Below are 27,674 nucleotides of genomic sequence, written 5' to 3'. Positions count from 1 at the left end.
TTTTCAATTCACTAAATCTGTCATTTGTTTCTTTTGTGAGGTCCAACATTGTATATAAGTAATGAATAAGACTTATTGGTAGAGAAATGAACTACTTCCAATATGTAGGGAATATAATTCTTCTATATGACTGAAGCAAGTAAAACAACAGATGCAGATTGACGTAGTCGAAGAAGGCTTGCTTGAAGAAAAATAGTTAACAGACATAAAAAATAATACGGGGAATTAAGGAGGAGGTTCGTGATACTGCGCATCTGCAACAGAGCAGTGTATGGAAATGAATTGCAAAACGAAATATATCCCCACTGGAGGTAATTTTAAAAAATCAGCCGAGAAGCTATAAGATAAAGATGAAATAGAACGGATATGAAAATGTAGAAAGCCGTTACCAGAAAGAGGGACTGGTCAGTGGGTGGAATACGTCAGAATCAAGAAATATTCGACACTTAAAAGAGTAGAAGAATAGTAACATTAAAATAAAAAATTGAACATGCCGTCCGTCAAGTACGGAAAGGACGAAATATGTGTAGAAAGTAATAAGAAACGGAGAATTACATCAACTCAATGGAAACTACTGTTTAGCACTCAGCCTAGAATGTCCGTAATAATACTGTCGCTGTTGCATAAACTTGGAAGGTGTTACCACTGGCACTTTCTCTATTCGGTTTTGTTACGCAACACAGTAGTAATTCTAAGAGACGCCTTCACGTATCTGCATGGGCGGTCGCGTCGCGTGTCGCGGCTGTTTCTTCCGAAAACCACCGGCGCTACGTGCGACAACTGTCCTTTCACCACACTTTTTACGGCAGCTGGTCGTCTAGCAATGCACCTGCGGTCTGTAGGGTGCGGTCAAAAAGTGTGCTTTGATGCTGCAGAGGACTGAGTACGGCTGGCTCCGCCACTGAGAGCGGCGGACATGCCCAACAGACTGGAAAACGTCACGAGCGCATGATTCAGTTCAAATACGAATAAAAATTAGGATTTTACAACGCCATTACCAGACACGAAGCCGAGACAGATTTAAGCTGTATGCATTTCGTTACTGTGTTAGAAAGTCACTACGTTTTCAAAACAACTAATCCTGCGAAAGAAAATAAAACCCACGTAGTGCTATAATAGCCGCATATGTATTGAAACGGTACAGTAGTTTCCGTTCTATAAGCAGCAGGTTTCGCTGCACGCTCGCACCGAGAAATACAAACAGAGGCGGCTCTGCCACCAATTTTATTGCACGACGCGGCCGGCCGCGGGTGCAACAGAACCCATGTGGACGGGTGGAAAGAAATGTGTCAGGCTTCATAATACGTATTTATATGTGACGTGAATTATACATTTCTTATACGTGAATGTGAATCTGCACATGAACTTTCCCAATCCCCCTCACACCTTTCCGTAAAGCGTGGCCAAATCTTAGTTGGGAAGTAGTTCTGTAGAATAGTAGTGCCAACCTCACTCCTGGGTAGGGGATCAGAGAGACATCACAGGCAGGTAAAAGTCAAAGACGTTCCAGTGTCACAAGATTTGGGGTGAAGAGGTTGGTCACGGGCAAGGGGTGCGACCATCCCATCCACCGGGGCCCAGGAAGTCCACCGGGTGCCCGCCATATTCGTGGAGTGTGACAGAAGACGGGTAAGTGAGCAGACGTGCCCTCAGTGCGTCTGTCTCAATGTTCAAGCATGGAAGAGAGGTATTTAAATATTTGTACCAATTCTTTTATTTCCAACTTTAGATGGTGTAAGGAAATGAATGTTCTCGTTTAATTTCGGAAATTTGACCCCCGTGTTATTGTATTTGGTCCCCAGTTTTCCTGTTATCGTCCTAACGTAGTGGATGTCTTATGTAAAATATTGGGAGACTTTGGTGGTATACATTTGGCCAATGCAATTCCGTATTGCCCGTAGAAATGTGCGTCCAGATTAGTGTGGTGTCACCGCCAGACACCACACTTGCTAGGTGGTAGCTTAAATCGGCCGCGGTCCATTTAGTACATGTCGGACCCGCGTGTCGCCACTGTGTAATCGCAGACCTAGCGCCACCACCAAGGCAGGTCTCGTGATACGAGAGAGCACTCGCCCCAGTTGTACGAGAACCTAGCTACCGACCAGATGTACGAAGCCTTTCTCTCTCATTAGCCGAGAGACAGAATAGCCATCAGCTAAGTTAATGGCTACGAACTAGCAAGGCGCCATTAGCCATACAGTGATTGTAATTAAAGTCTCCTGTGTATCGTCAAGATCGATGTACCACAATGATATTAAAGATAAGTATTAATACAGCTACGTACTTTTCTTCTTAACATTAATAACGTAGCCTGTTCCAGTACTTCACGCCCGTCTGCGTTAGTCTAGCGTGCATTTTCAGCCATCTCAACTTCACGGTGTCGGCCCAGATACCGACACAACAATTAGTATATAATACACCCGAGCTATAAGTTGTAAAATTGTAATATCTGTAAACTGGAAGAATTGCTGCAATCGCTGTAAAGTCGAGTGATAATGTTTAAAATAAATAGGTAATCAATTGTCATCAATCTTTAACATACCTTAAAAATCACAAAGAAGTCAAATTAAAGGAATTCATCTAAAATAAAAGATATAGAATGCAGGGACCCACACATCAGCGTGCGAACCCTCCAGCCCCTTACCTAGTACCGTACAGAAAGGGCACGCTCTCTAGGTAGCGCTCTCAAGCTCCCCTCCCCAGTTACCCCTTGCGCAATTTAAAAAAAAAAAAAAAAAAATGGTTCAAATGGCTCTAAGCACTATGGGACTTCTGACTTCTTGAGTCCCCTAGAACTTAGAACTACTTAAACCTAACTAACCTAAGAACATCACACACATCCATGCCCGAGGCAGGTTTCGAACCTGCGACCGTAGCGGTCGCGCGGTTCCAGATTGTAGCGCCTAGAACCGCTCGGCCGCAATTTTCATTCAGGGCTTGACGACATCGACTTTCATCTGGCGTCCCTAGGCAGGGGGGTTGGACGGTAACCTTTCAGTATAAATAAAAAGACATTTGAGAATAATTTTATTTAGTGTTTGAATAGGAGGTGGCAGCAATGATGCAGTGAAAGTTACATCTTTCATGTGTCTATTTCTCCAACTAGATCCAAATGGCACTGCGCACCAGCATGCAGTAGAAGAAGTAGATGAGTTAGTTCGAAAGATGCACCAGGTGAGAGAAGTAAGCTTTACATACATACGGAGCAGTTTTATTTAGTTACTTATTCATTAGCCTTCACCCATCAGCAAACTAAGGTTCATGTGTACCAGAAATCAAACGTCAATAGCTGTCAAAATATCAAGTTTCATTGTCTTCTCAAAAATTAGGTTACTACATCATGCATTAATGCATTTCGGATGTTGACCGCTGAAACACCTATTGACACAAATACGAATTTCCGAAAAAATCCTTCTGAGTTTTTGAACGCTTCGTGGTGTAATATGAACAAATAATTGAGTCGCTGTTGCAAGTGCCCTTCAGTAGTGTATGTATTGTACCCCCAGATCGATGACAATTCAGTTCTAATATGTTTACGTTTAATTATTCCAGATATGTCGTGGAGGACGCTTTGCAGCAATACACCCGATATCTACTAAAAGTCTACAGGGACATTTTACCCAGTGTTTAGGCTGACATTATAAATATGGGAACAGTCAGACGAAACAGGCACTCCTATGGCGTATTTAATGATCCGTTTAGCGACAATGAAAACTTCAGTTTGTTTGTCGTTACAAACAGTGTTTTATGTGTTCATGTGGTACGACGACCCCAAATTGTTTTCGGTATTCGCTTTAACGGTATTTGTAGACGGAGAAAGCCACCCATGAAAAATAATCAAAACGCCAAGTAGAAAGCATGGCGCGGGCTTGGAGATGGGGCTACTGGGGCGAGGAAGACGTGGTGAACTAACGTTTGCCGGTCTTTCGGTGTCTATTGTTAGCAACCGACGCAATTAGAGACTAATCGAAAGCAAAAGAGAGTACTAATACTTCTCGACACAGAATCAATTTAAAGACGTTTTCGAAGAGCAGCCTGGTTTCTTAGATTCTGTTTCGCTAAATCTACAGAACGAGTTGAATACTTTGGGATTTGAAAAAAAAAAAAAATGCCAGCTCCAGTGTTCTCTAGCACTAGTGATGTCAGTAAAACGCCGTTCACCAAGTCTTACCCCGTCTCGTGTGACAAGCCACGCCGTTGTCTATCTGCCATCGCCATGCAAAAACGGTACTCAACTTCTACTGGAGTACTGGCTATTTTTCTTCTTTTTTTGTTCCCTTTAAAAAATATCGTTGAATCAGATGTACTACTTGACTAATTTCGGACCTTTATATCGCTGGGTACATGAAACTTCTCTTTAAATGAGGAATTCTTCTTCTTCGACCCTCTCCGGTGTCCTTCCATCTTTCCCTCGATCGACCGCCGTCTCTTCTAACTCTTGATATATATGATTTTTCCTGTGAAGGCAATCGATTTTCCTCCATCCTATTCATATGGTTTTTCCTTTTTTTTCCTGTAGTAGGTTATACTGTAGTTCGAGGCAAAGATATAGTCGCGATACAATCGACATTTTCCGTTGAGACTGTGCGCTGTGTGTAACAGGTCATAAAGAGTATTTTTTGGGCTGATTCCATCTTCATACTGCAACTGCTTTCCGAAACACCAGAGAACAGGCGCCTGATGACTTAAACTGAGATTTTGACTCCTGCCTCTACTTCTACATTGGCCACGCAAAAAACGCTAATCTTACAGTAAGTTTCCTGGAACATAAGGCTCATTTAGCCTACGGAACTTCATTTTTCTATACGCTATGTTGATGTACATTTTTCTGATACATAAAATCATATGGATTTTGCAAGTAAACGAAAAGATAAAAAGATGAAATTAGTAGATGAAATAATAAGTTGCGATGAACACCGTATGACTCCAAGATACCTTGTCAATGAGCGGAGAGACTGCAAGAAGAGTTGTGGTTCAGAACATGTACGTTTTGCATTAGGAATGTACCGACCACCCTTGGACTAGAGGAAGCGTCTTTAATTACTAACCAAAATGACCTGGGTCCCGAGTGCGAACGTCGCCACTGTTTAAATTTCTAATAAAAATTATCAGCAATGGCGGCCGAAGACTTCCTGCGTAAGAAGTCACCCTCGTTCTGCCAACAGCCCTGTCAAAAAGGACGGGGAAGCGGACACAAGTTCAGGGCACTCTACTGCCCTTGGGGTGGGAAACTGCCCCTAAAAGGTGGAAGGGTCAGTAATGATCAACGGCTTGAGGATGCAGAAAGCAATGAAAACCGCTGCAAAAAAAAAAAAAAAAGGGAATGGTTCAAATGACTCTGAGCACTATAGGACTTAACTGCTGTGGTCATCAGTCCCCTAGAACTTAGAACTACTTAAACCTAACTAACCTAAGGACATCACACACATCCATGCCCGAGGCAGGATTCGAACCTGCGACCGTAGCAGTCGCGCAGTTCCGGACTGAAGCGCCTAGAACCGCTCCGCCATTCCAGCCGGCAAAACCGCTGCATTAAAGACTCGTAATGCGTATACACAGGACACTTGGCCTGTAACTGAAAAAGTGTCATGATTATCTCTCCATTGGAAAAAGATTCCGGAATAGTCCCCCATTCGGATTTCCGGGAGGGGACCACCAAGGGGAAGGGGGTGACCACGAGAAAAAGATCGAAAAACAAACGAAAGAGTAAGGTTCTATGAATCGGGGCGTGGACTGTCAGAAGCTTGAATGTGGTAGGGCAGCGAGAAAATCTGAAAAAGGAAATGTTAAGGTTAGATCTAGATCAGTGAAGTGAAATGGAAAGAAGACAAGGGTTTGTGATCGGACGTATATAGGATAATATCGAGAGCGGCAGAAAGTGCTTTAAGGGGAATAGGATTCGATATGAATAGGAGGTAGGGCAAAGGGTGAGTTACTCCGAAAAGTTCAGTGACGGGATAGTACTCAGCAAAGGCCAGTCGTTGTGGCAGAGCGGTTCTAGGCGTTTCAGTCCGGAACCGTGCTGCTGCTACGGTCGCAGGTTCGAATCCTGCCTCGGGCATGGATGTGTGTGATGTCCTTAGGTTAGTTCGGTTTAAGTAGTTCTAAATCTAGGGGACTGATGACCTAAGATGTTAAGTCCCATAGTGCTTAGAGCCATTTGAACCACTTAGACAGCAAAGCAACACCGACAACGATAGTTTAGGTATACATGCCGACGTCGCAAGCAGAAAATGAAGAGGTAGAGAAAGTACTTGTGTATGACGACTCTGAACGGTAATTCAGTATGTATGTGGTGGTGAAAATCTAATAGTCATGGGGGATTCCAATGCGGTTGTAGGAGAAGGAGTAGAGGTAAGGCTTACGGGAGAATATGGGCTTGCTACTAGGTATGAGAGAGGAGAAAGAGAAATTGAGTTCTGCAGTAAATTTCAGCTAGTAATAGCGAATAGTTTACATAAGTTTCACAAAAGAGGGAGATATACTTGGAAAAAGCCGAGAGATACGGAAACATTCCAGTTGGGATACATCATGGTCAGGTAGAGGTTCCGAAACTACACTCCTGGAAATGGAAAAAAGAACACATTGACACCGGTGTGTCAGACCCACCATACTTGCTCCGGACACTGCGAGAGGGCTGTACAAGCAATGATCACACGCACGGCACAGCGGACACACCAGGAACCGCGGTGTTGGCCGTCGAATGGCGCTAGCTGCGCAGCATTTGTGCACCGCCGCCGTCAGTGTCAGCCAGTTTGCCGTGGCATACGGAGCTCCATCGCAGTCTTTAACACTGGTAGCATGCCGCGACAGCGTGGACGTGAACCGTATGTGCAGTTGACGGACTTTGAGCGAGGGCGTATAGTGGGCATGCGGGAGGCCGGGTGGACGTACCGCCGAATTGCTCAACACGTGGGGCGTGAGGTCTCCACAGTACATCGATGTTGTCGCCAGTGGTCGCGGAAGGTGCACGTGCGCGTCGATCTGGGACCGGACCGCAGCGACGCACGGATGCACGCCAAGACCGTAGGATCCTACGCAGTGCCGTAGGGGACCGCACCGCCACTTCCCAGCAAATTAGGGACACTGTTGCTCCTGGGGTATCGGCGAGGACCATTCGCAACCGTCTCCATGAAGCTGGGCAACGGTCCCGCACACCGTTAGGCCGTCTTCCCCTCACGCCCCAACATCGTGCAGCCCGCCTCCAGTGGTGTCGCGACAGGCGTAAATGGAGGGACGAATGGAGACGTGTCGTCTTCAGCGATGAGAGTCGCTTCTGCCTTGGTGCCAATGATGGTCGTATGCGTGTTTGGCGCCGTGCAGGTGAGCGCCACAATCAGGACTGCATACGACCGAGGCACACAGGGCCAACACCCGGCATCATGGTGTGGGGAGCGATCTCCTACACCGGCCGTACACCACTGGTGATCGTCGAGGGGACACTGAATAGTGCACGGTACATCCAAACCGTCATCGAACCCATCGTTCTACCATTCCTAGACCGGCAAGGGAACTTGCTGTTCCAACAGGACAATGCACGTCCGCATGTATCCCGTGCCACCCAACGTGCTCTAGAAGGTGTAAGTCAACTACCCTGGCCAGCAAGATCTCCGGATCTGTCCCCCATTGAGCATGTTTGGGACTGGATGAAGCGTCGTCTCACGCGGTCTGCACGTCCAGCACGAACGCTGGTCCAACTGAGGCGCCAGGTAGAATGGCATGGCAAGCCGTTCCACAGGACTACATCCAGCATCTCTACGATCGTCTCCATGGGAGAATAGCAGCCTGCATTGCTGCGAAAGGTGGATCTACACAGTACTAGTGCCGACATTGTGCATGCTCTGTTGCCTGTGTCTATGTGCCTGTGGTTCTGTCAGTGTGATCATGTGATGTATCTGACCCCAGGAATGTGTCAATAAAGTTTCCCCTTCCTGGAACAATGAATTCACGGTGTTCTTATTTCAATTTCCAGGAGTGTAGATATTGAATTGTAAGCGGCAATCAGGAGCAGATGCAGACTCACATCGCAATTTAGAGACGATGAAGAGTAGGCTGGGGATTAAGAGACCAGCCAGGAAAAATAAATGACCAACGAAGTAGGATACGGAAGTACCAAGGAATGAGAAGATACGCTTGAAGTTCTCTGAGGCTATAGATATTTCGATAAAGAATAGCTCAGTAGGCAGTTAGTTCAACTGAAGGGGAATGGACGACTCTGAAAAGGGCAGTCACAGAAGTTGAAAAGAAAACCATAGGTATAGCGAAGATAACTGCGAAGAAAGCATGGGCACCGCAAGAAATATTTCGGTTAAAAAACGTGCAGAGAATATGAAGATTATAGAAATACGAGCCATTTATGAATGAATAAATACCAAGTGCAGTCACATGAAGGCGAAATGGCTTCACGAAAAATATGAGGAAATCGAAAACGAAATAATTGTCGGAAGAACAGAATCAGCATACAGAAAAGCCAATACTATCTCTGGTGAAATTAAAAGCAAGGGCGGTATCATTAAGAGTGTAGCGGAAATTCCACTGTTAAATGCAGAGGAGAGCGTATAGGAGGAAAGACTGTACTAAAGGCCTCTACGAGGGGAGGACGTGTCTGGTGATATGATGGAAGAAGAAAGCAGGAGTCGATATAGAAGAGACAGGAGATGCAGTACTAAAATCAGATCTTATGGTCGAACAAGGCAGAAGGGATACGTAAAATTTCATCAGAATTTTGAAAGTCGATGGGGGAAATTGCTACAAAACGACTATTCGAGTTGGTGTTTAGAATGTTTGAGACTGGCGGTATACCATCATACCTTCGGAAAACATCATCTTCACAATTACGAAAACTGCAAGAGCTGATAAGTGCGAGAATTGTACAATCAGCTTCACAGCTCACGCTTTCAAGTTGAAGACAAGAATAACATAAAGGAGAACGGAAAAGAAAACAGAGGATCTGTTAGATGACTATCAGTTTGGCCTTAGATAAGGTAAAGGCAACAGAGAGCTGGTTCTGACGTTGCAGTTAATAATGGGAAAAAAACTGAAGGAAAAACAAGACACGTTCGTAGAATTTAACGACCTGCTAAAAGGGTTCGACAATGTAAGATGGGACAAGATATTCGAAATCCTGAGCAAAATATGGGCAAGCCATAGGAACAGACAGGTAACATACAGTATCTCTACAAGAGTCAAGATGGAACAATAAGAGTGGAAGATCAAGAACAGGTATACGATAGGGATACCTCCTTTTTCTTTACTGTTCAATCTATACTTCGAAGCAGCGATGATGGAATTAAAAGAGAACTTCAAGAATGGGATTAAAATTCACCGTGAAAGGACATCTATGCTAAAATTAGCTGATGACATTGCTATTCTCAGAGAAAATGATGAAGAATTACAGAACCCACTGAATAGAATGAACGGTATAGTGAGTACGGAATATGGACTGAGAGTAAATCAAAGAAGGACGAAAGAAATGCGAAATATCAGAAATGAGAAGAGCGAGAAACTTAACAACAGGACTGGTGATGACAGAGTAGATGAAGTTAAGGAATTCTGCTACCTAGGAAGCAAAGTAACCCATGACGGACGGAGCAAAGATTTAGAAAGGAGACTAGCACTGGTGAAATGAGCATTCCTGGCCAAGACAAGTCTACTGGTATCAAACATACGCCTTAATTCGAGGAAAAAATTTCTGAGAATGTACATTTGGAGCGCAACATTGTATGGTAGTGAAACATGGACTGTAGGAAAAGTGGAACGGAAGAAAAAAATAGTTCAAATGGCTCTGATCACTATGGGACTTAACATCTGAGGTCATCAGTCCCCTAGAACTTAGAACTACTTAAACCTAACTAACCTAAGGACATCACACACATCCATGCCCGTGGCAGGATTCGAACCTGCGACCGTAGCGGTAGCGCGGTTCCAGACTGTAGCGTCTAGTACCTCTCGGCCACTCCGGACGGCTGGAACGGAAGAAAATTGAAGTAAGTGAGATGTGGTGTTACAAAAGAATGTTGAAAATTAGGTGGACTGATAAAGCAAGTAATGCGGAGGTTCTCAGCGGAGTCGGTGAGAAAAGGAATACATGGAAAACACTCACAAGAAGATGGGACACGACGGTAGGACATCTGTTAAGATACCGTGAAAAACTTCCAGAGTACTAGCTGGGGCTGTCGAGGGTAGAAACTATAGAGGAAGACAGAGATTGGAATATATCCAACAAAAAATTGAGGATGTAGGCTGCGAGTGCTACTCCGAGATGAAAAAGCTGAAACGCTGGCGCAATAGAGGGCCGCGGGCCACATCAAACCAGTCAGAAGACTCAAAAAGAAAAAAAAATCATTCATAAGAACACCATTACAATGCCGGTCAGAAAGGCTACATACGCGCTTATCTTTGGACGAAACTACCACAAGAGGGGGAAAAGATAACCTGGTCGACATCATCTATTACTTGAATTTTTTATGTCTACCCATTTAAGGACAGAAACATTTGATCACATATATGGTAGGCAAACAAATAAAATCAAACATATCGAAAAATCAACTTAGTATCAAAGACACGGAGTATTTCTCAGTAGTCACTTGTGGAGCTTGTATAACTGACTAAAGTGCTGAAACACTGCATGAGGATTCCAAAACTTTGCATGACTCTGCTTTCGTCTTATTTGTCAGATAGTTCTCGCCTATGTATGCTGATGTATTCCTCACAGCTTGAATTATTAGACATGCATTTAACACCCAGTTCACCGATATAATTGTTCATTCCCGGAACTTACATGTCTCTTTTAAAAAAATACTAGCTCAAGAGTAACACACTAGACTGTGAATATCCGTTGCTAAAGCGATTTGGTTTCAGTGTGTGGATCCAATTACGTACGTGACTTTTTTTCTGTTACTAAAATGACAAAGTCTCACATATTTCAAGCTACGTAACTCGTGTACCACGATGTATTGTTCAGATGTAGAACATCTTGGGACACACAAATGCGTATAATCTTATGAATATCGTATCTCATTGTTTGTATTTAAATTGTATTTGTAGCATTTACTTCATGGACACGATGTGGCATATTCCTCGTGGCTGTCGTGAGCACCGGAGTTGATGAAGTCAGCTTTTTGTGACCTGGAGATGAAGTTTTGATCTTTCTGCAATCTATACAAACCAGTTAGTGGTGAGTGCCTACAACACTGCCTTAAAGGAGAGATCACACGGCTAATGTCGTGGGGAAAGCGAACCAAAAAATACGTTTTATTGACAAAACACTTACAACATGCAACAAATCCACTAAATAGACTGCCTCCATAATTCCTGTCCTTCCTCTGTTACAGTATTGTTGTCCAGTATGGGAGCCTTACCAGATGGCATTTACGGATGGTATCGAAAAAATTCGAAGAAGGGCTGTTCGTTCTGTGCTACAGCGAAAAAGGAGAGAAAGTAGGACGGATATGATAAACGAGCTAGGTTGGCAACCATTAAAAAAAGGCGTTCTTTTTTCCATTAAATTTGTATGTTTGTGTATGTATGTATGTATGTGTATGTGTGTGTGTGTGTGTGTGTGTGTGTGTGTGTGTGTGTGTGTGTATGTGTGTGTGTGTGTTTGGATCTTATGGGCACTCAACATCGAGTTATAACAAACGAATGTGGAGAAAAACTCAAAAAGTTTTCCACACTCATCGAGTGCATCTCACATGCGCTAAAAAAGTTTAGAGGGAAAGGATCTATACGTGAAAGTAAAACAGAGAGAAAACAAAACACAGAAGAGTTAAAATAAAGGCTCAGGGAAATGTGAGTTGCTGACCACATACAAAATACGCGGGTGAGCCTGTCACCCTGTTATCAAATTAAAAACATATCTCTAAAGTCTTGTTAAAATGTTGGACAATTCACAAAACTTTAAAACTTGAACCACATTGCCGGCCGAGGTGGCCGAGCGGCTCTAGGCGCTACAGACTGGAACCGCGCGACCGCTACGGTCGCAGGTTCCAATCCTGCCACGGGCATGGATGTGTGTGATGTCTTTTGGTAGTTAGGTTTAAGTAGTTCTAAGTTCTAGGGGACTGATGACCTTAGAAGTTAAGTCCCGTAGTGCTCAGAGGCATTGGAACCAATTTTGAACCATACTCGTTTGAATGTTACCTAAAATGCACAGCAGATCCGCCGCGGCCACACATTGAAGGGTCCTCTCGCTGGACTAAGAACTCATGTGTCATAGGGCTGTGGCCTATGCGAAGACGAGTAAGGAGGATCTCGTCCAGTCGACGTGGCTGGAGGGAAATACGCCACGGACAAGGTGGACTTTACGACACGAAACTTGTCGTCAGTCACTTCCAGCCACTCCCATCGACGCATGGCTTTATACCTGAACAGTGAGGTGATAGCGTGCAGGAGGATAGCGCACTAAAATACCTGATGATAACGACATTCCTCCTTGGCTGCTGTATCCCCCCTTTCGTTCCCTGCAATACCCATGTGCACTGGTACTCAGCATAAGGACACCTCCTTCCCCAATCGTTGTAGTTGGAGAAGGGCATCCTGGGTATTCTGGTTTACTTTATCTGCTGGGTATAAACGTTGGAGGGACTGAAGTGCGTTAAGGGAATCGAAACAAACATGGTATTTAGCACTGGAAGAGCGTCGCATTTGCTCCCATTCCCACAAGATCGCATATAAGTCTGCATCAAAGACCTTAAATTCTGGAGGTATTCGGATCTCGAGAAAACGATCCGAGAAAACATTAGAGTAACCGACGGAGTCCCCCTGCTTCGACCCTCCCGTAAAGACAGCTATATAGTTGCGGTGTTCATATAAAATGTCACGAGACAGTGAATTAAAAACAGAAGCAGCAGTGCAATCTCTCCTGTACCGCATTAAATCTAAAATGACGGTGGGCCTCTGCAGTAACCAGTGCGGCAGACTGTTAAAACTCTGAATTTGGGGTTGTATTTGCTCCACAGCGAGTGACTCCAATACATGCTGCACGCGGATTCCGAATGGCATTGTGGATCGTGGCAGGTTGGGGAAAAGGCGTTCCAGAGGCGGATGGGCAACAGTATGGTATGCGGGTGAAGTTGGAGCTGCAAGGCTGCTGCACCAAGAGGACCTTCCGCCAGATGGTGAGTGGCGGTTCCCCAGCTTCTGCACAGAGACTGGGTGTAGGTCTGGTACTATAAACACTCGTGGTCAACCGAATCCCCTCATGGTGGACAGCATCACTGATCATCAAATAAGAACGCCTCGCTTATTCATACGCGAGGGGTACGCCGTGGCCCAGGTGGGCTTTACGACACGGAGCTTGTCGCCAGTTACTTCCAGCCACTCCAATCGACGCATGACTTTATACCTCAACAGTGAGGTGATAGCGTGCAGGGGGATAGCACAGTGAAATACCTGATGATAACGGCACGCCTCCTTGGCTGCCAGATTACCGAAGGATTGCAGACAAGTCATACCGATGTAGATTAACACTTTCTGCTCTGATACACTTGCAATATAATTTTGGTAAGGGTAGCCACTCCCGCTTTGACCCACGAGACAGTGTTAAATCTTAGAGTACTCCAAAATAGTTAATTAACGTCGTATAGTTACCTAACTGACTGGATTAAAGTTATGAATGTTAAACAATTTCGTGGAGTTTTTGGGAGCTCGCGGAATCGATGAGTCGACATGAGTCGAGTGGCAGCCGTTAGAGCTGTGGGAGAAGTATTATGTGCTCCCTGAGGCAGATCTAGTTTTTTAAAGCGATTAACATCTATGGAGTCAGGAGACAGAGATCCTTCATCCTCAGGGAAATCACTTTTCCGATGCAGAAAACCTACAAGAATTGAAAATTTCGTTCCCATTTGCAGGTGTAGTTTCTGTTTTGAGACTTTCCGTTATTTTAGGCGAGTGCAGCAAAAAAAAAAAAAAAAAAAAAAAAAAAAAAATTGTTCAAATGGCTCTGAGCACTGTGGGACGTAACTTCTGAGGTCATCAATCCCCTAGAACTTAGAACTACTAAAACTTAACTAACCTAAGGACATCACACACATCCATGCCCGAGGGAGGATTCGAACCTGCGACCGTAGCGGTCGCGGAGTTCCAGACTGAAGTACCTAGAACCGCTCGGCCACACCGGCCGGCGCGAGTGCAACATTTTTCGTGAAGGTACACATGATCGGTGCAGGTGGCGATACTGTACGAAGTCTTCACAGTGGCGTCAGTGACGGAGGAGCGTTCCAGAAAAATAACTGTCATTAAGTTTCTTTTGTCGGAAATACAGAGCATCCAGATATTCATAGGCGCTTGTACAACCTCTACTGGGTCTTGGCCCTGAAAAAATGGGGGGTGAGTCGTTGGGCGAGGCGTCTGTGGAGCCTTCAACTAGCTCCTTGTTTAGTAAGAGTGACAGACTTGCCGGGATATAACTGAAACCAATAAATTCCATCTGTTTTGAAGTGTGGTGGTTTTGTGTGACTATTTCGTTGTACACTTTAAGCTATTTTTCTGTTTAGCCTAAGCGCAGATATTCGGTATAAGCCGTCAGGTAGCAGCTGGACCGCGCGGGATTAGCCGAGCGGTCTCAGACGTTGCAGTCATGGACTGTGCGGCTGGTCTCGGCGGAGGTTCGAGTCCTAGTCCTCCCTCGGGCATGGGTGTGTGTGTTTGTCCTTAGGATAATTTAGATTAAGTAGTGTGTAAGCTTAGGGACTGATGACCTTATCAGTTAAGTCCCATAAGATTTCACACATTATTTTTTTTTTTTTTTTTTTTTTTTTTTTTTTTTTTTTTTTTGTAGCAGCTGGAGACGGTCTGTGAAATGTTAGCGGCGTACGTTTTCTAGTTCACTGGTCGGATATAGGAATTTTTCTCGATGGAGTTAGGTAGTTGTACGACGTTAATTATCTATTTTGGAGTACTCTAAGATTTAACACTGTCTCGTGGGTCAAAGCGAAAGTGACTACCCTTACCAAAATTATATTGCAAGTGTATCAGTGCATAATGCTGATCTGAATCCTTAGGTAAACGCTTCCCAGTTAATTTTCGGATCGATATGTCGCGTAATTTTCTAGCGCGCCTGGATTCCGGCAGGGAGGGGGAGCTGAATATAGCACAGTTAGCTGCGACTTTGAATCGGCGGGAAGAACTCGTGGATCCGAAAGCAACTGCTACGAAGAACGTTCAATAATCTGCCAATTTCGGTTCAAAAATGGGGGAATTAGTTGTGAGATATCGCGGAATAGTCCCGCTTCAGACCTTATAGTTTCATGAAGTTCCGATAGGTGGCGGTACTATACGTAGTTTTTACAGAGGCGTCAGTAATGGAAGTAAGTTTCAGAAAAAACTGTCATTAAGTGTCTTTTGTAGGATATCCAGAACATCCAGATATTCATAGGCGCTTGTAGAGCGCCTACTGGGTCCTGGCCATGAAGAAAAGCAAGGTGAGTCGTTGGATGAGACCTCTGTCGTCAGCAGCTATCTCCCGCGCGCCGGCCGGCCGCACGCAGCTGTAAAATGGAAGAAACGACTTCAGCGTGTTCGACACCATAGAAATATCATCGAACTTCTCCGTGACAACGCAAGGCCTGACATAAGTCTACGCACCAGAGAAGCTGACAAAACTTCACTGAACTGTTCTTCGTCATCCGCCTGACAGCCCGCATCTCACAGCTTCCGACTTCCGTATGTTTGGCCCAATGAAGGATGCATTCCACGGGAAGTAATATGTGGAAGGGGGGTTATTGACGAAGGAAGACTTTGGCTTCGACGTCGACCAGGAGAGTGCGACATACGGACATACAGGCCTTCCCAGTAAGGTTGGTTAGGGCCGTCGCATTGAGTGGAGGTTACGATAAAAAATAGGATTTTGTAGCCAGAAGCGTGGGGAATAATCTGATATTCAGAATGCCGAATAAAACGAAGCTGTTTTTCAGAAGAAAAAGTGTTGTATTGCTTATCGAACGACCGTCTTAAAAGTCGAACAAGGAAGACAACAAGCAACTATTGATAGGTTCTGTCAGTTAAGGATCTCGGCAGGTTACATGCAAGGGACAAGAGTAAAATATAGTGAAGTGTTAAAGAAAAACATCTGAGGCACTCTACTGAACTGCACTCTACACGAAGACTCAACTCTGCTACCCCCGGAGTCGCTGCAGCATCCACGGTGAGTACCATCTACACACGTGCGCTTCATGCGTCACATCCCAGAGTCCACATACTTTCTTCGCCTCGAGGATTTTCCATGGCACTCTCTGATCACGTGTAAGTTATCCTTCGACCGCAAGTTGTACTTGGACGTCGTGATTTCCGCTGTGTGTGTGTGTGAGTACGTGCTCAGCGGCTGCTGGCGTCCAGCAAGCGTCACGCGGGTGACGTGACACTTTTTGGCAGTACAGTGGACTCATCAGTTGTTTCTTTAGTGTTTGCCCCGCCGGCGCCGCTTATTAGACAGCTCTGTCCTGTCCTAAGCTACTACAGCTGCTTGTATTTCTCACTCTCTCTCTCTCTCTCCCTCTCCCTCTCCCCCCCCCCCCCCCCCGCCGCACACACACACACACACACACACACACACACACACTTTATTATGAGTCATCTTTCGTTTGAGTGGGTTGACACGGCCGCCACAAATTCCTCTCCTATGCCAGCTTTTCCATGTCAGAGTAGCAATTGCAACCTACATCCTGAATTATTTGCTGGATGTATTCCATTCTGTTTTCCTCTACAGTTTTTACCCTCTACTGCTCCCTCTATAGTGCGTTTAAAATCAGTTGCGACATTTGACGTTTGGCTGACCGGAGGGGGATGTGACGCCGTTGCCCAAGCAACAGCAATGGCGAGCCGGTTTTCCCTGCCACGCCGCCAGCGGTTCGGCTGGCAAAGCGCCCCTGTTGCCAGGGTTACCATGAGTAAATAGTACCACATGGTGTCACGCTGTAGATGTATCAGCGTTTGTCAGCTCTCGTATTTCCTGGCGGTGAAGTGTTCTGCAGTCGTCGGGTACTGTTAACAAGTGTTTTGTGTTGGTGTTGCATTAATGACAAAAGTGCATTACAACAGTGAGATTAGCAATAAAAGTGTCGTCCATGAACACGTTCACCGGCTGGGAAGATAACGTTCTGCTGCGAAGCATTCCTCGGAATTCGGCCATACGGATCTGTTGTGATGCATAAAGCTCCAACAATGCAATGGGCGAAAGCGGATATTTTGCTCTGGGTACAACGAAATGTTGCATGAGATAGTGTTTAACCTAGCATGTATAAGGCGAAGTTAATGGAACTTTTAGTGTTGTACAAGCCAAATTTCACGCGAACTGGCAAACGGTAAACGACATAGTTTAATCAGTCTTCATCCGTATCATTTACATCCGGCAGAGTGTATGGGCCTATGTGAAAAGTAATGTGACAAGAAACAGCAAGAAGTTTACATTCACTGAGATTGAACTGCTGATAAAAGAATTTACTGCAAATGTTAAACGGCAGGGCTGTGTTTGAGTTGTCAGCCATAATACCAACAAGGTAGTTGAGATATTGATTCATGAAGGACTATGACGAGTTTTGAGGAATCCGTAACTTCTCCTGCTGCCGCGTTAAAATCTTCTCTTGTTAAAACACAGCAAAGTTTAGAAATATTCATCTCAATAACATTGTAATGCAGTTGAAATTGCGACATAATCCTGACATAGTGTATTAATAAACTAACAACTGAGTGCAAGTCAGTTCAGTAGTTTATGAAACAGCAAATTGGTTGGCTGGTTGGTTGGTTTAAAAGGGGGGGGGGGGGGGGGGGACTGGGAGGACCAAACTGCTTGATCATCGGCAGAAACAGCAAATTCTCAGTGTAAAAGTAAACGTGTAACCTCTTCACTTATATTGTTACAAAACCCACAGCAGTTCTCGTTTCACCATGGCCCCCAATGATTACATTATTTGTTTGAAAAAATCTGTAGTCGTTTGAATATCGCTGTAGATATGGAATTTCCGCATATTAATTATATGGTAAAACAGTCTTGTAATCGTTATCATTCGCCAAAATCTTGTTTCAGTATCTCAAAACATTTATGAGATACGAGGAATTTATGAATATTTCATTCTAGTTTTTTCACTGAAGAACGAGTTCGTGCCGGAGCGCTCTGTGTACATTTCATTTTCTCAAGATTTGAAACAGGCAGCGATATCCTAACAAATTCAAAGAATAATTCAATATATTATGTACATTTAATACAGAGCAGCATGTAACCTAAGACGCATCAAAAAGAAATTCGTAGCGACACCTATTAACAATTTCTTGTAGTAACTTACTTACTAGCGAAATATCACACTAATTATGACCATTAACGAAATTATAGGTGGTTCATCATGAAGCTGACGACTTAAACTATAGTATGTGAGAGAATGGGAGTTTACTACAGAAAAGTTTCTTTACAATCCTTTAGGAAAGATCGCAGATCGGCCAGCTTCCTGTTCACGCAGTCAAGCGACCCTGCCACGTTCCACGTGTGGTCACCTGTTGACACGCGCTACACACGCTGGCAACTACACTTCCCTCCACTCGCTCTGTGCTGAACTGTCAAAAGTCGCAACTAATTTTAAACGCACTGTAGGATAGGATGTCACTTTAGTTTTTATTGCAAAACGGGACATTCTAAAAAGTTTATAAAAATCCTAGGGCAATTTAAAAAAAAGGGGGGGGGGCACATACTGTACTGAAAAATTTAATGGACATGAAGTTTACCGTTGTTTCAGTGTCAATCCATTCAGATGCTCCCGAACTACTTTTTACAATTATTCTGCTGCACTGTCACCGCACTTTTCACTCTTACATATTTTATCAAGAAGTCATTTTCGTTTGAACACTCATGGGATGTTCCTTTGTCTTAAAATGATTCACAGACCTTCCACCGCCTCCAATAGCAAAATTTAACTTCCACAACGTACTTTCTACAGTTTCTCCATTGCCGGCAGTAAAAGTAAACTCGCTTTTTACATTTCTGTTAAAATTACACTTTCCCTTCGGCATGTTGAAACAGGGAATATGAATCGGTGCCATCAACAGGGAAAAATATTAACAGTAAACGAATAAAGATTGTAGAGCGAACTGTTAAAGTGGCACCTCGTAGCGTACATATCTGCGCAAAGCTCAATAAACTGCAAATCAGACATGCGGTAGCCTAAAATTCTCCACCCATGCGGAATCACAAAAAAGCGGGACATTCGAGCTTCCCCAAAAGAACTTTCGGGACAGTGGGCATTTAGCAAAAAACGGCACTGTCCCAAGAATGACGGGACGAATGGACACCCTACTCTCGTACCATGGAAGTTATTCCCTGATACCGTAACACATCTCCCGTTACCCTGTCCCTTCTTTTTGTCAGTCTTTTCCTTCTGTTCTGTTCAGCCCTTTTTCTTGTCAGTGTTTTCTGTTTGTTCTGCATATCTTACATTCTCAAAAAACATTATTACGCATTTTTAGAGTTCCATGCCTCAGTCTGTAAAAACGTAATCCTAATGGAAAAGCTTTGTTGTCCATCTGTTTGTCCAACTATTAACAACCATTTTTCTTAGGAACGGGCAAAAGTATGAAGTTCAAATTTATAACAGTTATTAAGGTCTATTGTTTTTTAGCGGCCTAAAAGTATTAAGCTTCCAAGTCATTTCAACCAAAAGATACGGTCATTTATATCACATATTTTGACACTCGAAAACTTACTCATCAAAACCTATAGGGTCCTCTTCTTGACCTAGAAAGATAAAATTCGACAAGAAGCAAGGTTTCCGAGTACAAATAAAGTAAAATCTCTGAAACTTGCTAAATTGCAATTACAACACATAAAAATATCTTTAGCCATTTGAACATACATTGTATTCATCATGCCTCAAAAGCTTAATAGACGAATATTACTGCAAGTAAACTTAAAATGTAAGCTGTTGTCGTGTTTTAGTACGTAAATAAAAAATGCATTATTAAATGTCTCTCTATATAAATTGAAGTCTCCTGCTCGTTTCTTTTCAAACGTCCGTGCCATACTGAGGTACTGCTGCACAGATTTTGATAAAGTCTTGGAATTCCTAGGACCCCAGTATCGATATCGATAACAGGCGAAATCGTTGAGATTTTCGATTCCTAGGGTATATGAGCTGTATATATATCATTAAGTTTGCACGGAACTCTCAGTGTGCTAGTCCCACTCGCACTTGGTCAATTTTTACCTCCACGTGACCCTTCGTGTGACATCACGGAATCTCCAACGACGATACGAAGCGGTTGTTTCACCTTTTTCCAATTAATAAAATGTACAATAAATCATATTGTTTTATCATTGCCTAACGCCTTCCTGAGTGATGAGTACAGAATGTGGACTGCGAGTAAATCGAAAAAAGACGAAAGTAATGAGACGTAGCAGAAATAAGGACTGCGAGAAATTTAACATCAGGATTGGTGATGACAGAGTAGATGAAGTTAGGGGATTCTGCTACCTGGGGAGCAGAGTAACCCTTGACGGACAGAGCAAAGACATAACGAGCAGACTAGGACTGGAAAAATGGGCATTCCGGGCCAAGAGAAGTCTACTACACTACTGGCCATTAAAATTACTACACCAAGAAGAAATGCAGATGATAAACGAGTATTCAGTGGACAAATATATTATACTAGAACTGACACGTGATTACATTTTCACGCAATTTGGGTGCATAGATCCTGAGAAATGAGTACCCAGAACAACCACCTCTGTCCGTAATAATGGCCTTCATACGCTTGGACATTGAGTCAAACAGAGCTTGGATGGCGTGTACAGGTACAGCTGCCCATGCAGCTTCAACACGATACCACAGTTCATCAAGAGTGTTGATTGGCGTTTTGTGTCGAGCCAGTTGCTCGGCCACCATTGACCAGACGTTTTCAGTTGGTGAGAGATCTGGAGAATGTGCCAGCCAGGGCAGCAGTCGAACATTTTCTGTATACAGAAAGGCCCGTACAGGACCTGCAACATGCGGTCGTGCATTATCCTGCTGAAATGTAGGGTTTCGCAGGGATCAAGTAAAGGGTAGAGCCACGGGTCGTAACACATCTGAAACGTAACGTCCACTGTTCAAAGTGTCGTCAATGCGAACAAGAGGTGACCGAGACGTGTAACCAATGGCACCCCATACCATCACGCCGGGTGATACGCCAGTATGGCGATGGCGAATACACGCTTTCAATGTGCGTTTACCGCGATGTCACGAAACACGGATGCGACCATCATAATGCTGTAAACAGAACCCAGATTCATCCGAAAAAATGACATTTTGCCATTCGTGCACTCAGGTTCGTCGTTGAGTACACCATCGAAGGCGCTCCTGTCTGTGATGCAGCGTCAAGGGTAACCGCAGACATGGTCTCCGAACTGATAGTCCATGCTGCGGCAAACGTCGTCGAACTGTTCGTGCAGATGGTTGTTGTCTTGCAAACGTCCCCATCTGTTGACTCAGGGATCGAGACGTGGCTGCACGATCCGTTACAGCCATGCGGATAAGATGCCTGTCATCTCGACTGCTAGTGATACGAGGCCGTTGGGATCCAGCACGGCGTTCCGTATTACTCTCCTGAACCCTCCGATTCCATATTCTGCTAACAGTCATTGGATCTCGACCAACGCGAGCAGCAATGTCGCGATATGACCTTTATCAAATCTGACCTTTATCAAAGTCGGAAACGTGATGGTACGCATTTCTCCTCCTTACACGACGCATCACAACAATGTTTCACCAGACAACGCCGGTCAACTGCTGTTTGTGTATGAGAAATCGGTTGGAAACTCTCCTCATGTCAGCACATTGTAGGTGTCGCCACCGGCGCCAACCTTGTGTGAATGTTCTGAAATGCTAATAATTTGCATATCACAGCATCTTCATCCTGTCGTTTAAATTTCGCGTCTTTAGCACGTCATCTACGTGGTGTAGCACTTTTAATGGCCAGTGGTGTATTATTGAACATACGCCTTAATTTGAGGAAGAAATTTCTGAGAGTGTACGTTTGGAGCACAGCATTGTATGGTAGTGAAAGATGGACTATGGGAAATCGGAGCATTTGTGACGTGGTGCTACAAAAGAATGTTGAAAATTATGTGAAAGTAAGGAATGCGGAGGTTCTCCGCAGAATCGGCAAAGGAGTGTAATATGGAAAACAGGGACAGAATGGTAGGACATCTGTTAAGAGATCACGGAATAACTTCCATAGTACTATAAGGTGCTGCAGAGGGTAAAAACTGTAGAGGAAGACAGAGATTGGAAAACACCAGCAAATCATTGGGGACGTAGGTTGGCATCTCTGGAATGAAGAGGCTGGCACAACATAGGAATTCGTAGCGAGCCGCATCAAACCAGTCAGAGGTCTGGAAAAAAAAGGAAAAGTTTATCCAAGGAAGACAAATGTATTACATCGGTAGAAGGATAAAAAGAAAAATAAATTCGTTGATGATACGTTGGCTATAAAAGTGAGCTACAGTACTCTTGGCCGGAAGTGAACTTATCAGACAGACCAATCTCCGAGAGCCGGTTGTGACGGAGGAACCAGAGCTGCAGACGGCTGCCGGGCGCATACGGCGTGGCTGGGCAGGTGTCGGCCAGCGCTCGACCTTGCACCGGGCCAGACAGCAGCCCGCCTGTGGCAGCAGACAGCCCAGCGGGTGGCCGATTTCTCTGTACGCGCCGCTTTGTCTGGGGATTGCCCGCTGCCGCTGCTGTTCCTCTGTGGCGAAACACGTCTGGGTTTCTCCCACGCGGAGAGAGCTTTTGCCGCTAAAAGGTCCGCTATAACAGGCGCTGCACCAGTCAAACGGGGCTCCACGCATTCACGCAGTTGGACAGGTCGAAGGTAAAGCCTCACGAAAGACACGGCTCGAAATAGGGGAAGTAATCGGCTTTGTTTATTTAAGATATCATCGCAGCATTCGCCAGAAATTGTTTAGGTGTACTATAGAGAACATGTAACAGAATGGATGGATAAGAATACTCAGAACAGTACTGTCATGTTTCTCTACTTAGTGTAAAAGAAAAGTATAACTGAAACTTCCTGTCAAATTAAAACTGTGTGCCGGACCGAGACTCGAGACCTCTGCCTTTCGCGGGCAAGTGCTCTACCAACTTTTTTTTAAATCTCATTTTGTTTGTTCGCTTTCGTTCGTTCCATCCGCTCGGGGCGAACGTCGTAAGACATCCGTTTAAGTTCGTTGTTGATTCATTTACTCAGTTTTTTATTACAGAGGCTTGCTAACCCTCTGACCGAACACGCTGAGCTACCGTGCCAGCAACTCTATCCGCTGCACCAACTGTACAGCATACCAACTCAGCTACCCAAGCACGACTCACGCTCCGTCCTCACAGCCTTACTTCTGCCAGTACCTCGTCTCCTACCTTCCAAACTTTACAGAAGCTCTCCTTCGAACCTTGCAGAACTAGAACTCGTGAAAGATAGGATATTGCGGAGACATGGCTTAGCCACAGCGTAGGGGATGTTTCCAGATTGAGATTTTCACTCTGCAGCGGAGTGTGCGCTGATATGAAACTTCCTGGGAGATTAAAATTGTTTGCCGGACCGAGACTCGCGAAAAACAAAGGTCCCGAGTTCGAGTCTCGGTCCGACACACAGTTTTAATCTGCCAAGAAATCTCATATCAGCGCACACTTCTCTGCAGAGTGAAAAATCTCATTCTGGAAACATCCCCTACGCTGTGGCTAAGCCATGTCTCCACAATTTCCTTTCTTTCAGGAGTGCAGTTCTGCAAGATTCGCAGGAGAGCTTCTGCAAAGTTTGGAAGGTAGGAGGCGAGGTACTGGCAGAAGTACGGTTGTGAGGACGGGGTCGTGCTTGGGTAGCTCAGTTAGTAGAGCAGTTGCCCGCGAAAGGCAAACGTCCTGACTTCGAATCTCGGTTTCGAGTCTCGGTCCGGCACACAGTTTTAATCTGCCAGGAAGTTTCATATCAGCACACACTCCACTGCAGAGTGAAAACCTTATTCTGAAAAGTATAATTACTTAATCAAATGAAACTGTGTGGTTCCAAAGACTTTTGAAGTGTCAAACAGACTGAAGCAACGAATGAAGATTTGTAACGAGACTAGGATTCGAACCCAGGTCTAACCACTACATTGTTCGAGCATCAAGTGGGATGAGGCATAAGTAGGAATTTGGATTGAGTAGTGAAACTTGGTTCAAATGGCTCTGGGCACTATGGTACTTAACATCTTAGGTCATCAGTCCCCTAGATCTAAGAACTACTTAAACCTAACCTAACCTAAGGACATCACACACATCCATGCCCGAGGCAGGATTCGAACGTGCGACCGCAGCAGTCCCGCGGTTCCGGACTGAAGCGCCTAGAACCGCACGGCCACCGAGGCCGGCAGTGAAACTTGCTAGTCTAGTCCATGCACTTGCTCAAAGGAAGAGTAGCCTAGTGGTTAGCACATGCGCCTAGAGAGCAAGAGAATCAGATTCACATTCTGGTTTTGATACAAATTTTCATTTATCACTTCAGTCTGTACATGTATATCACAAAATTATTTAAAATAGTCGAAGCATAGAAGTTGTTGCATCAGTCATGTAATTTGGTTATGCATATATTTTTATTCCACTGAACCATTTTGTCAATGATTTGTGACTATAGAAGACTTCGTTACATAACTATAACTTTTTAAAGGAGAAATACCACAAATATGAAAATGTGCAACTAAGTAATGTCAAAACTGAGATTAGCAATCGAAATAAGTTTCAACATTAATAACAAACCCTTACAAAAATGAAGTACTTCATATTACACAGCTTGATAGGGGATTAGAAAAGGGGGACTGTCCACACACATACTTAACAAGAGCTGCAAGAATCATGCAACGCTAGCGGGTGACTTTTTCATGTTAAAGGACATGCATATCCTTACATACATTTTTACAAGACATGGTCACGTTTGTGGAGTAAGTGACCTCAACTTACGACATAAAATTCTGCATTTTATACTGTAGATACCACTGGTCTCCCCTGAAGGTAAAGGAGTATGAGTTCGTAGTGAAACGTCCCATTAGAAAAATTATAAATGACTGTGCTTAAACTGACACACAATATTTTTAGCGCAACGCAATCTGACTTTTAATAATCCCTACAAAAGAATGGCCCTGACTAACAATAACCTGTACCTTTCATGAATCACTTACCTCACAAAAATCTTCGTTACTCAAACTACTGCAATACAGCGAGCGCCAATACTGCCAGCTAAATAAAAGATTCTAACTACTGATAGGCATAGTTAGCAAATGAAAGATTTTGATAAAGAACAAACAATATATTTACCTTAACAGTGTTCAAAAGTCATAATATATATCAGTTCATGACATCCACTCCTACAAATTTACTGTCTCTGATGGACACACGTCCAGATCATCCGCTCTCAAAACTCCATTTCTCTCCCCACATCCACCACAGCTGGCGGCTCACCTCCAACTACACAACGCTACGTGCTGTTAATAGCCAACTGCCCAACACTACAATAGCAAATTCCAACAATGCCACCCAGCCACAGACTGCACACAGCACAGCCAGTGATTTTCATACAGAGCGCTACGTGGCGGTAGCGTTACCAATATAAGAACCTAAACAGACTACTTACATAGCCCCCATGCTCGCCGCAAAAAATTTTACAAATTGTTTTGGGCACTTGCCAATACATATTTCTTAAAATTTTTTCACAATTGCAATAACAAAGAAATCAAATGCACACACTTATTGATACAATATTGGTCAAAAGCTAAAATTTTCTCACAGTCCATAAAGACAGTCCTGATCATTCATCACAGTAAAATTGCAGTGTTTTTTTTCCCAAAGTCTGAGCAGTAAAAGAAAATGCACACGGAAGTAGTGGATTTCCATGCAGTCTTGAAGAAGTATTGTTGTCCTTCCAACGTATAGACAGTGCTGACTCTTGACATGCAGACTGGTAATGGGCAACAACAGAGCAAACCCACCGCAGAGTCAGCCGAAGTTTTGAAGAATATTGGTAGGTAGGTCGTCACAGAGCAGACCCACTGTAGTCCTGGTAGAGATTACGATAGTGGTGGGCCACCAGAGGTGCAGACCCACTCCAGTCCTTGTAGAGACGGCCAGCAGCCATCTGTTGCGACTGTGCAGGTGCACAATCACCATTGAAGAGTCTTGCAGACAATATAGCAAGTCCATGTACCACCACTTGTACACTCACAAAAAAAAATTTTTTTGAAACGTCCTTAGAACCAGCAATGCTGTTATCCAGTCCCATGCTGAATTATTAACACACGTGCAAGCACTAACAGTCCCAACTTCTCATATACTGTGCATATATTATGACCAACAGAAACGTGTGCAGTGAAATGATACTTAATTTGAAGAACTGGTGTCTATACAATTATAAATTTACAACATAAGAATACAATTACAAATGTACAAAATACATCATTATAGAACATAACAGTACATATAACATTTGTAGTAACACAGGCTTTACAAAAGAATAGAAATAAACGTATACATCAGTGTTACAGGAATTATGACATAAGTAAATATATCAAATAATGAGAATAGTTTTCGAAACATTAATTTCACACATGAGCATTGAAACAGAACAGATTTAATAATGTCTAAACATCTTTACAAAGTAAATAACATATTATTAATGCAAATTATATTTGAGGATAACAGTATTCCTCATCATAGTGAATGTAGCTGAGTATTAGAAAAATTCTACAACATAAATCGTATCAGATAAACACATAAAGACAGGAAGAACACAAATACACAAGGGTAAACAAACATATAGCGGAATAATACAAAAGGAAAGGACAGGGTTTGTTTTAGTGCTGTTTAGGTTTTTATATTGGTAACGCCATGTAGCGCTCTGTGTGAAAATCACTGGCTGTGCTGTGTGCAGTCTGTGGCTGGTTTGCATTGTTGTTGGCTATTGTAGTTTTGGACAGTTGGCTGTTAACAGCGCGTAGCGTTGCGCAGTTGGAGGTGAGCCGCCAGCAGTGGTGGATGTGGGGAGAGAGATGGCGGAATTTTGAGAGCGGACGATCTGGACGTGTGTCCATCAGAAAGAGTAAATTCGTAATATTGGATATCATGGACTGATATATATATATATATATATATATTATGACTTTTGAACACTATTAAGGTAAATACATTGTTTGTTCTCTACCAAAATCTTTCATTTGCTAACTATGCCTATCAGTAGTTAGTGCGTTCAGTAGTTTGAATCTTTTATTTAGCTGGCACTAGTGGCACTTGCTGTATTGCAGTAGTTCGAGTAACGAAGATTTTTGTGAGGTAAGTGATTTGTGAAACGTATAGGTCAATTTAATCAGGGCCATTCTCTTGTAGGGATTATTGAAAGATTGCGTTGCGCTAAAAAATATTGTGTGTCAGTTTAGTGTTGATTAGAATAGGTAAAGAGCAAATAATGTAAGAGGTTTGTCAGCACAGTCATTTATTAATTTTTCTAAGGGGACGTTACACAGTATTTTGCAAACAAAACTTTCTTTACTTCTTGGAGATCTCCCTTCATTCATCATTATTCCCAAAAAGTCCTATCTATACCTCCTTTCTGTATTCCATTCATATTTCTTTCAAAAAATTATTTCTCATTGTACAATACTCATTTTGGCCCAAATCTTTTTCGTACAACTTCTCAAT

Source organism: Schistocerca serialis, chromosome 5 (assembly GCF_023864345.2).
Source record: "Schistocerca serialis cubense isolate TAMUIC-IGC-003099 chromosome 5, iqSchSeri2.2, whole genome shotgun sequence".
NCBI lineage: Eukaryota > Metazoa > Arthropoda > Insecta > Orthoptera > Acrididae > Schistocerca > Schistocerca serialis.
This window is presented reverse-complemented; position numbering follows the sequence as displayed.